Below are 12,408 nucleotides of genomic sequence, written 5' to 3'. Positions count from 1 at the left end.
TTGGGGGTTTGGATCAGAGAATATGGCCGATATCTGTCAACTGTGGGCTTGTGAAGTTATTTGAGACTCTTTTGCGATTAAAGGCTATATAGATACACTTGACTCCATTTCCCAATTTACAAATGTTAAAGTTTTGGTAGAGGTCAATGATTATGTTTCAAGGAGACAATGCTTTTTTTTTGGACTCCCTCTTGTTTCAAAACCTTCAAAGAGTACAGTATAAAGTCCTTTTCCTTGGCTGTGGTCCCTGGATCTTGGCTAACATTAAATCCCATCCAAATGCCATCCCCTCCGAGTTCTCTCCTCTCTCCTTGCTTTTGTCTCAGCGCTGTGGAGTACGAGCAGCAAAAACATTTATTGAGAGTGGAGGGTTGCCAGCGGAGGTCAAACGTCTGCCTCGCAATCATTCTTTACGACTGATCTAGTGGCGCAGCCTTCATTACCCTGAATTATACGTCGCCGTTACTACCTCTCCCCCAAGGCCCGTCTAAGGGACGCCGTTGGCCTTATCAAGTTATCATCTTACCCGGGAGGAGCGTTAAAAGCTGCAGCTCAGATGACATCTGCCTCGAACATGGACAACTTTAACATTCTCACATGTGACCATGTGTGACGCACGTGCATGACATGCATCGCAAGCTTGTCCTCCAATACAAGAGCAACATCAAATTGAATTTTCCCATTGACATTTATTGACGTGGTATTCATCTGTTACAGCCCCCACTGCCAAAAAAAACTCCACCAAAACGTCTCTTCACTTTTCGTGAAGGAAAAAGGAAAACATATATATGTTTACTGCGTAAGAAATAAATGTGCCAGTAATTCACGTCCTGGATGTGTACCTTTAAGGAGCACGGCCCAGTGAGTGATGTCAGGCACGGGAGTCTCCTAAATTGGGGAACTCGCACGTCAAGGTATCACTGCAGTTCCCGAGTTGCTCCGAACCGGCAATGCACTGATTGCATCCAAAAGGGTTTTTGCTGAAGGCGCTCATTGTTCCTGATTGAGCCCATCGGTGCGAAACATTTAAATATAAATCGGGAATGAGAACAGCGGGGTAGCTCCAGCTCGAATCACCTTGTTGTCACCGCTGCCCGTCTCTGCAGCGCACCTCCCGTGCACCCGCTGTGTTTATTAGCACAAGTGAGGCGGCGGTGTGAAGTAGACTGATAATCTGCGAAACCAGCGGGGCGCTGGTCTGGCGTACGTCGTGTTTTGCAACTCATTGTTGCTGAGATAGAAGTGGCAGCCAGAGCACAGGAGGAAGGGATGCATGGATGGATGCATGGATGGTAAATGTCATCATATTCCCACCTATTTTGTCCATCCATCTATCTGTCCATCCAACCATCAACAGATGGATGACTGGACGCAAGGACCTACGGACGGCGCCACTACAGAAATAGATAAATCATCAAATAAATAACTAATGCATCAATTTAAAGCTATGCCACTCCCATCATTGACCATCAGTGAATATGCTAATGCAATGTATTGTGCTGCCGTGTGAGCTAAGAGCAGGCTGTCTGTATCAGACAGTATACACACACACACGCACACGCACGCACGCGTCTCCCTCCCCAGTGTGCAGCCATATCGGGCAGCCAGTCAGGGAGTCAGTGTGCAGTAACAGGGCTATTAGGACTCCCAGGGACCCTATTGATCTCCTCATTGATCCCCTTTGCCTCGCCTCGGCCAGAGAAGCGGCCGGGGTTTATATGGCCTCAATGGGAGTGGGAAAGTGCTACACTACAACCAAGTGCGTGCCGGACACACCGGAGGATTGAAGGCCGTAAGAGAAATCATGACAAGGTGGAACACACCCCTATAATATGCCCTTTGGCGTTTCGAGCTTTGTCAGCATATCAGGCAAGACTTCAGTTCAGCGAGCATCAAAGGATGAAAGTCAAAATGCAATGGACTGTATATGGTGGTGCTTTGACTTGGGAATTCAATCCATTCTGTGATCATGCTTGCAACTCAAAACACTCACAGCTCAAAACTTCTTTTCCAAGTGAATTGCCATGAATTTGTTCAAGCCCTACATTGAGCTCCTTGAAGTATTTGCACCTTGAAAACAATATTTATTTATTTTTTTTGCAGAATATAAAGAATGCTGTATATGCCTGTTAATACAGTACAGTAATGCTGTACTTTCTGTATAAATGCTAACCACTTGGTGTATGTATGTATATATATATACTGTATATGTACAGTATATATGTGTATATATATGTATATATATACTGTATATGTGTATATACAGGTATATATCCTGACTATGTGTATATACAGGTATATAAACTGTATATGTGTATATACAGGTATATATCCTGAATATGTGTATATACAGGTATATATACTGTATATGTGTGTGTGTGTGTGTGTGTGTGTGTGTGTGTGTGTGTGTACGTGCATTTCAAGCAGTGTGAAGTCCGACTGTGATGTGTGTTATTAATATCAGAGGGCAGCTGGCAGGTCCTCATCAAGTCCAGTTGATTAATAACAGGCCCTGTCACACCTTCACTCATCACTAATGGCCCTCTGTCTATTATTATCACTTCATAATGAGGTCTAAAAGGACCCGGGCATATGTGTGCAGATGTATGCGCAAGCCGACTCTAATTACATATGTGACGTATTCCCGTATAGCAAAGCTAAAGCTTAGGATATGGATAGCAGTTAGCCTGTCTACCTGACAGTTCTGATGTTTGGGTTGCACGTCACGGGCCTTTCGAGAGTGTACGCTGTCTCTCTCGCCCAAATGTCAACAGGGACACGCTCCAGCTCACCCAAGACTCTCATGAAGATTTGGAGGCTAAAAAATGAATGGCTGCAAGTTGAGAATTTCAGTATAATTGAACTATGGTACATGATCCCCTTATCATCACTATCCTTTTGAAATGACACATCGGCCCACCGAATTTGTAAATGAGCCGCACTAATCGAAAGTATGATCTAGTAGGGGAGTTAGAGTCACCGTTAAGAGGCATCACCGGATCATCTGTGCAGATAGCAGATAGGAAGAGGAAGTCTTCGTTAACCTGTTGAAAAATATGGCCGTGGTGCAATACTCCACTCGGGGATTAACTCCAAGCTGATAACAAGGAAGAGCAGTGAAACACTGCCAGACCTCGCATGACTGCCGTTTCATTCATAACACATCGTCCAAGAATAAAATGACCTCAACCACAAAAAAATACTGACTGATCCATAATGACCATGATTCAAATGCAGAAGCATCGTAGTAGTCGTGGTCCTGAAAGTAATTCTATTGCAAGTCACGATAACACTATGCAAAGTTTGTTGTGGAACATTCATTTGACTTTGGTACAGACCACATGGGTTTAGTTCCCACTCAATGACTGCGTGTATATGAGAGTGAGTGGTTGTTTTTTGTCTATATGTGCCCTGTGATTGTCTGGCTGGGGACCAGTTCAGAGTGTACCCCGGCTCTCACCCCAAATCAGCTGGTATAGGGTCTACCACATCCATGACCCTAAACAGGATAAGCGGTGTATAAAATGGATGGGTGGATAATAATATTCAAAAATACCATAAAACAGCGCACGCAAACACACATCTCGCACTAATTCAAATATTACATATACCAAATTAAAGGTAAGAAAAGAAAAGAAAAGACTGATGGCAATTTCAGTTAAGAAATGCAAAACTGCTGTGCATAATGCACAACAAAAAAATAGACATATGCGTTGCCATGCATTTATTAATTTTTATAGCGCTTCGCCTCCCTAGAGTAAACTGGAGAGCAGTGTATTTACTATCACGAGAATAGCCCGTTGATGGAAAACGTGACGCCATGCTTTTTTTCCCAGCATGCTGTGTCCAAGTGTTGAGCAGAGGCGCCATTCAACCAGCGCAATCTGTGGCTAACAACGCCCTCTACTGGCAAGAGATGCCAATTTGTTCGTCCATCCAACCATCCATTCTCTGTACCGCTTAACGGGCCGCAGGTGTGACGGAACCTATCTCAGCTGCCTTCGGGTTCGACATGGGGTACACTCTGAACTGCTCGCCAGCCATTCACACCTACGGGCATTTTCTAGGCTTCAACGAAACATTCCATGCGTGCTTCGGTTAGGTGGGGGGAACCTCCAAACAGAGAGGCTGGAGCTCGGATTTGAATGGGCTCCAGCTCACCAGTGAACCTTCAGAAGACAAACACATCCATGTAATATTTACAATACAATAATCCGTTATGTTGTGGTGTTATTAGTTGGGTAATGCAAATCTTGTTCCCTACGCAAATGAAGAAAGGTTTAATAAATAACCGAGCAGGCAAGAGCACTGCCGTCTGCACCTCCCCTTCAGACTACACAACATAATCACTTACTGTACCTTCTAACACACTAGTTATTAGTGATGGGATTTTCGGTGATCCGGTTCATTTGGATCGGCTCAGTGAAAAGAGCCGGCTCTTTTTGGCTCTCAAACGTCTCTTTTAACTTTAGCGTTTCTTTTAAATATTTATGACAAATTTAGCATACATTTTGATAAATGACTTGGTGAACAATATTGCACCCTACTGACTGAAAATAGCAACAATTATCAAGCAAAGAAATGGCTTTTTACTTATTTTATTGAACATTAAAAAGGCTCCAAACAATAAACAAGCAACAAAATTAAACTTCAACCAACAACAATCAAACTTGCTGCATCATAACAAAAATAGTGAGTATTAACTGCAACAGAAGCAGTGAACAAAACATACAAACATCCTTGCTTTATTTTGAATTTGCAGTCAACAAAACTAAATACTTCAACTTGGAACACTTCAATTTGTCCAGTCTTTGAGAACACCCTCTCTGACGGGACAGATGTTGTTGCTACAATGCACAATCTACTCTCCATTACTTTGATCAAACGGGGGTAGACGGAAGCTCGGTATTTCCACCAGCTCAGTGGATCAACTGCCCTTGAAATCTGTGGTTCTTCAAGATATGCCCTAATTTCGTGTTTTGTGTTTTTGCACGCTTGGCTAATACTGTAAATTAAATTCAGATTGCTTGCCAAACGACTTTGCGGTTTCCCGGACAGTAGGGGGCGATATGAACTAAAGACATCCAATTCACCAAGAAGAAGAATAAGTACAAGCACAAGAACGGTACCACATCCGGTTCAATGAGCAAGTTTTTCCGCTGTCCACAAGCCCTGTTCTCAGTGAGTAATTTTAACATTTTAAACTGACTTCGCAGTTTATCTCTGAGTGTATAGATGTAGACAGTTGGGGAGAGTTATTACGACACGTTGCTCCTTTAATTTTGTTGTTGTGACTCAACGTAAAAAAAAAACCGTCAGCAAAGGGGGCAGTGAGCCAGCACGCCGCCAAAAAGTAGACCTCAGCTGTCAATCAAAAAGCAATCGCGAACAGCGTTCGACTTGAATAGTATTCTGTATGTTTTCCACACCAAAGCTGCTATTAGCAGTGGAAGTGTGATGGCTTCACATCAGGGGGGGGGGCAGATTTGTTTCAAAACTATTCCCACAAACTCACCCGTGACTTATTTGTTTCAAAACTATTCCCACAAACTCACCCGTGACTTTGTTCATTTGTTTTTCGAAAGGAGGTTGCTCATTGCACTTTAGGTGTGGGGAGAGGGCCGCGAGTGGATCGCTCAAACAGATGCATTGCGAGTGCGGGCACGTTTGAAAATGGACGGGTCGAAAGTAAAAGTCTGCCACTTTTCGAATAATGGCTCTAATTAAAAAGAAACAACTTTTTTATGGACTACAGTGTGTGACTTTCCACTTTTGTTTTGTTTTTCTGCCTGACCAGATTAGTCAGATTACTGTGCCAAAGGCGCAGCTGCCAGACTCGGAGGACATGCGGAAGGGACGCCAACCTGCATTTGGACACGCGTGAGTACTGAGCTGTGTGGTGTGCTTGATGAGTTGATGTCTGATGTCACGTTGCACCACAAGGTGGAGGTGAGTGCGCCTGCCCGCCTGTCTGTCTCACACTCAATTTAAACTTCTGCTTCGTGTACCGCACAACAGTGCCAACTCCACATAGACAACCCGAGCATCATCAACCACTTCTGGAATATGTTTTTAAACCTTGAAGTGGACCAAGTTATCTTAAAAATGTGTCTATGTATGCATATATATCTATATAATATACAGTATACGTAGATGTGACTAACTTGGCCCACTTCAATGTCATTTAAAAACTTGACCAGAAAAGTGTGATCATGTTGTTGTGGAGTACACGGCAGTTAGTTTTTGTCTCAGTGAGAGAAGTCGGACGTGCTCATGTCCCCCTCGGTGTGTCATGAGATGTCAGAGACATCACGCATGAGCTGGTCAAGCACATGCTCCCATTTCAGGCCTGTCGTCAGTGTTTGTGTGTGTGCAACTTGAACTGGCCCACACAAAGATTGACTGGTCAAATGCTTTCACATTGTCATGTTCGCTTTGCTGTCCAATAAATTGTTCAACTTGAATCTGAGTCTTTGCCTTTCATGACTCAATCCATCCTCAACTCACTCGAAGCTTTTTCAAAGACTGACGTCTTGAGCTCAGACCCCGTGAGTTACACGTAAGTCAATTTCTTGTGCAGACAAAGATGTGTTGGGCATGAAACTTACCAGGGAGATAGACTGTTGGGTCTTTCGAGAGCAGGAAGCCGATCATGTTTACTGCTGCCTGGGGGAGAAAAAAAACAAGTCAAAAAAGTAGTCATGATGGTGCATTGAACGGGTGTAAATGTCTCCTACTTTTCAGGCTGGCCCAAAGCTTGACTTCAGCACCTTGCGAATAACAGGAAGAAGAGCAAAAAGTGTTGCCTGCAGGTCTGTGCTCGGAGGTGGACTCTGGCGGTGAGCAGGTGACTCCCTCTTGTGGCATGGAGGACCCAAGAACAATCTTCTTTCAACTCTGAAAAATGAAATGAGGCTTGTTGTGTTGAGTCGGTCTCAGTGACAGACTGAGGCTGCTGCTGTCTTCTTCTCTGATCAAAACAATGTTGTCTTTTCCTCTGTTCAAAACAGTGTCTCCCCTAGTGGATATTCCACGAATTGCACCCTATTAAAAATATTCATTCCGTGTCTTTTGTGCATTTTTTCACTTTTAAATTATCCTGCGGGCCTGATCAAACCTCCTTGCGGGCCGGTTCCGGCCGTATGTTATACAACCCTGATGAATAGTAAGGCGTTTTTAGCTGGGAAAAAAAAACGACCATGGAGAGTAAGGCATTTTTAGACCATGTTTTGTAAGGCGTTTTTAGACGAAAAAACGACCATGTATAGTAAGGCGTTTCTAGACGAAAAAACGACCATGTATAGTAAGGTGTTTTTAGACGAAAAAAAACGACCGTGTGTAGTAAGGCGTTTTAACCCGAAAAAAACGACCATGTGTAGTAAGGCGTTTTTAGCCGAAAAAACGACCATGTGTAGTAAGCCGTTTTTAGATGAAAAAACGACCATGTATAGTAAGGCGTTTTTGGACGAAATTTTTAGCCGAAAAAAATGACCATGTATAATAAGGCGTTTTTAGCCCCAAAAAAACGACCATGTATAGTAAGGCGTTTTTAACCGAAAAAAACGACCATGAACACTAAGGCGTTTCTAGCCGAAAAAAACGACCATGTATAGTAAGGCCTTTTTGAACGAAAAAAACGACCATGTATAGTAAGGCATCTTTGGACAAAATTTTTAGCCGAAAAAAACGACCACATATAGTAAGGCGTTTTTAGCTGAAAAAAACGACCATGTATAGTAAGGCATTTTTGGACGAAATTTTTAGCCGAAAAAATACGACCGTGTATAGTAAGGCCTTTTTGGCCGAAAAAAACGACCATGTATAGTAAGGCCTTTTTGGATGAAAAAAAACGACCATGTATAGTAAGGCATTTTTGGACAAAATTTTTAGCCGAAAAAAACGACCACGTATAGTAAGGCGTTTTTAGCTGAAATTTTTAGCCGAAAAAAACGACCATGTATAGTAAGGCCTTTTTGAACGAAAAAAACGACCATGTATAGTAAGGCATTTTTGGACAAGATTTTTAGCCGAAAAAAACGACCATGTATAGTAAGGCGTTTTTAGCCGAAAAAAGCGACCATGTATAGTAAGGCGTTTTTAGCAGAAAGCCGAAAAAATGACCATGTATAGTCAGGCATTTTTGGACGAAATTTTTAGCCGAAAAAAACGACCATGTATAGTAAGGCGTTTTTAGCCGAAAAAAGCGACCATGTATAGTAAGGCGTTTTTAGCAGAAAGCCGAAAAAATGACCATGTATAGTAAGGCGTTTTTAGCCGAAATAAAACGACCATGTATAGTAAGGCCTTTTTGCAAGAAATTTTCAGCTGAAAAAAACGACCATGTATAGTAAGGTGTTTTTAGCCGAAAAAAAACGACCATGTATAGTAAGGCATTCTTGGACAAAATTTTTAGCCGAAAAAAAAACGACCATGTATAGTAAGGCGTTTTAGCCGAAAAAAAGAACCATGTATAGTAAGGCATTTTTGGACAAAATTTTTAGCCGAAAAAAACGACCATGTACAGAAAGGCCTTTTTGGACGAAAAAAACGACCATGTATAGTAAGGCGTTTTAGCCGAAAAAAAGAACCATGTATAGTAAGGCATTTTTGGACAAAATTTTTAGCCGAAAAAAACGACCATGTACAGAAAGGCCTTTTTGGACGAAAAAAACGACCATGTATAGTCAGGCATTTTTGGACAAAATTTTTAGCCGAAAAAAACGACCATGTATATATAGTAAGGCGTTTTTAGCCGAAAAAAACGACCACATATAGTAAGGCGTTTTTACCCGAAAAAACGACCATGTATAGTAAGATTCGGCTGAGAAGAAAGATCAGGGAGGGGAAGAAGATATACAGGATGAAATTGGAGGACCAGTTGCAGGCCAACAATGTCACTGGTGTCTGGAGGGGCCTGAAAACCATCTCAGGCCATGACAGCCCAAAGACATTGACTGAGAAGGACAAGAACTGGGCAGATGGACTGAACCGTTTTTTCAACCGTTTCGACCAGTCGTCTGTCCCTTCCCCCAACCACCAACTGCAACCACTCTCACTGAGGACTTCTTCTCCTCCCCCTCCTCTTTCGACCAGCTCTCATCTACCCAGTCTGTCACCTGGTTCCTGCCTGTCCATCACAACAGAGCAGGTGAGGAACCAACTGAGGAAGATGAATGTGAGGAAGGCAGCAGGTCCAGACAAGATCAGTTCCCGGCTCCTCAGGACCTGCTCTGACCAGCTGTGTGACATTGTCCAGCACATGTTCAACCTGAGCCTGAAGCTGGGCAGAGCTCCACAGCTGTGGAAAACTTCGTGCCTGGTCCCAGTGCCCAAGACCCCCCACCCTAAGGAGCTGAACAGCTACAGACCGGTGGCGCTGACGTCTCATCTGATGAAGACGCTGGAGAGACTCGTCCTCGCCCACCTTCGACCGCTGGTGAGCGCGGCACTGGACCCGCTGCAGTTTGCCTATCAGCCTGGCATCGGCGTGGAAGACGCCATTATCTACCTCCTCCACTCAGTGCTGTCACACTTGGAGAAGGCTGGGAGCACTGTGAGAATCATGTTCTTTGATTTCTCCAGTGCCTTCAACACCATCCAGCCCAACTTGCTGGGAGGCAAACTGCAGAACGTCGGAATGGACCACCATCTCACAGAATGGATCACAGACTACCTCACAAATCGGCCGCAGTACGTGAGGTTGCAGAGCTGTGAGTCGGACAGGCTTCTCTGCAGCACTGGAGCGCCGCAGGGGACTGTTCTGGCTCCATTCCTGTTCATCCTCTACACCTCGGACTTCAGACACGCCACTCCAAACTGCCACCTTCAGAAGTTCTCCGATGACTGCGATTGTTGGCCTCATTACAGAGGGGGACGATCGGGAGTACAGGGGAATGACGAAGGACTTTGTGGACTGGTGCCAGCAGAATCTCCTCCAGATCAACCCTAGGAAAACTAAGGAGTTGGTTGTGGATTTCTGCAGGAAACAGTCCTCACCAGCACCGATGAACATCCAGGGTATGGACATAGAGAGGGTGACGTCCTACAAGTACCTAGGTGTTCTTCTGAACAACAAACTGGACTGGTCTACAAACACGGACACCCTGATTAGGAAAGGACAGAGCCGACTCTTCCTACTCAGGAAACTGAGGTCTTTTGGGGTTCAGGGGTCGCTCCTTAAGACTTTCTATAACTCGGTGGTGGCCTCGGCCATCCATTATGGCATTGTCTGCTGGTCAGGTAGCATCTCAGCCCGGGACAGAAAGAGACTGGAGCGACTGGTCAGGAAGGCCAGTTCTGTCCTGGGCTGCTCCCTTGACACTCTGGAGGAGGTGGGCAACAGAAGGATGCTAACTAAGCTAAAAGCTATGATGGACAGTCCCTCCCACCCTCTCCAGCCCGCCCTGACAGCACTAGGTAGCTCCTTCAGCCAGAGACTGTTACACCCGCGCTGCAAGAAGGAGAGATACCGACGCTCGTTCCTACCAACTGCTGTCAGGCTGCTGAATAAAAAATAGCAACAATAATATTAATAATAATTAAATGATGTGGAAAACAACTGTAAATAGCACTGCGATTTATCCATTTTGTATTTATATTGCACTTAATTGAACGGTGTTGGTTTGTTTTTTCTTCTTCTTTCTGCCTACATTCTTGCTGCTGGAGGCTGTACATTTCCCCAGTGTGGGACAAATAAAGGATATCTTATCTTATCTTATCTTAAGGCATTTTAAGCTGAAAAAAACGACCATGTATAGTAAGGCATTTTTAGGCGGAAAAAAACAACCATGTGTAGTAAGGCGTTTTAACCCGAAAAAAAACGACCATGTATAGTAAGGCGTTTTTAGACGAAAAAAAAAACGACCATGTGTAGTAAGGCGTTTTAACCCGAAAAAAGATGACCATGTATAGTAAGGCGTTTTTGGACGAAAAAAACTACCATGTATCGTAAGGCATTTTTGGACGAAAATTTTAGCCGAAAAAAACGACCATGTATAGTAAGGCGTTTTTAGCCGAAAAAAACCGACCATTTATAGTAAGCCGTTTTTAGCCGAAAAAAAACGACCATGTATAGTAAGGCATTTTTAGCCGAAAAAAAACGACCATGTATAGTAAGGCATTTTTGGACAAAATTTTTAGCCGAAAAAAGCGACCATGTATAGTAAGGCCTTTTTGGACGAAAAAAACGACCACATATAGTAAGGCCTTTTTACCCGAAAAAAAGTAAGGCGTTTTTGGAGGAAGTTTTTAGCCGAAAAAAAAGACCATGTATAGGAAGGCCTTTTCGGACGAAAAAAACGACCATGTATAGTAAGGCATTTTTGGACAAAATTTTTAGCCCAAAAAAGCGACCATGTACAGTAAGGCGTTTTTAGCCGAAAAAAACAAACCATGTCCTTTTTAGACCAAAAAACATGACCATGTATAGTAAGGCGTTTTGGGCCGAAAATAACGACCATGTATAGTCAGGCATTTTTAGCTGAAAAAAACGACCATGTATAGTAAGGCGTTTTTAGATGAAAAAACGACCATGTATAGTAAGGCATTTTAACCCGAAAAAAACGACCATGTGTAGTAAGGCGTTTTTAGACGAAAAAAAACAACCATGTACATATAGTAAGGCTTTTTAACCCGAAAAAAACGACCAAAAATGCATGTACGACACAGAATGAATATTTTTAATAAAGTGCAATTCGTGGAATATCCGCTACACACTGTTTTGATCAGAGGAAAAGACAACATAGTTTTGATCAAAGAAGAAGACAACAGCAGCCTCAGTCTGTCACTGATAAAGACATATTATTTTGTTTATTTAGAGCAGAGTATGGTATAATTTTTAATGGTCCGGCCCATTTGACATTTACCGAGGCCCAATGTGGCCGGCAATGTAAAATGAGTTTGACACCCATGCTATATATGGTCATTTTTTTCGGCTAAAAACGCCTTACTATACATGGTCGTCTTTTTTAGGGTTAAAATGCCTTACTATACATGGTCATTTTTTTAATCTAAAAACGCCTTACTAACTATACATGGTCTTTTCTATCCTCTAAAAACGCCTTCTATACATGGTCGTTTTTTCGTCTAAAAACGCCTTACTATACATGGTCGTTTTTTTCGGCTGAAAATGCCTGACTATACATGGTCGTTATTTTCGGCTCAAAACGCCTTACTATACATGGTCATTTTTTTGTCTAAAAAGGCCTTACAATACATGGTCGTTTTTTTCATCTAAAAATGCCTTACTCTCCATGGTTGGTTTTTTTTCGGCTACAAACGCCTTACTATACATGGTCGTTTTTTTTCGGCTACAAACGCCTTACTAGACATGGTTGTTTTTTCATCTAAAAACGGCTTACTATACATGGTCGGTTTTTTCGGGTTAAAACGTTTACCTTATGGTTGAGA

The 12,408-nt window shown here is 43.0% G+C and overlaps 1 long non-coding RNA gene across 1 annotated transcript; it reads left to right on the top strand.

The window, feature by feature from the left end:
• The first annotated feature begins 5,115 nt into the window (after positions 1-5,115).
• On the top strand, positions 5,116-7,067 carry LOC147205261 (uncharacterized). The gene is made up of 2 exons (XR_015100862.1): positions 5,116-5,181; positions 5,798-7,067. It is a non-coding gene; the product is annotated as an uncharacterized LOC147205261 (long non-coding RNA).
• The last annotated feature ends 5,341 nt before the right edge of the window (positions 7,068-12,408 follow it).

Source organism: Hippocampus guttulatus, chromosome 5 (genome assembly GCF_054856545.1).
Source record: "Hippocampus guttulatus isolate MCC_2025c chromosome 5, RoL_Hgut_1.0, whole genome shotgun sequence".
Classification (NCBI taxonomy): domain Eukaryota; kingdom Metazoa; phylum Chordata; class Actinopteri; order Syngnathiformes; family Syngnathidae; genus Hippocampus; species Hippocampus guttulatus.
This window is presented reverse-complemented; position numbering and strand designations above follow the sequence as displayed.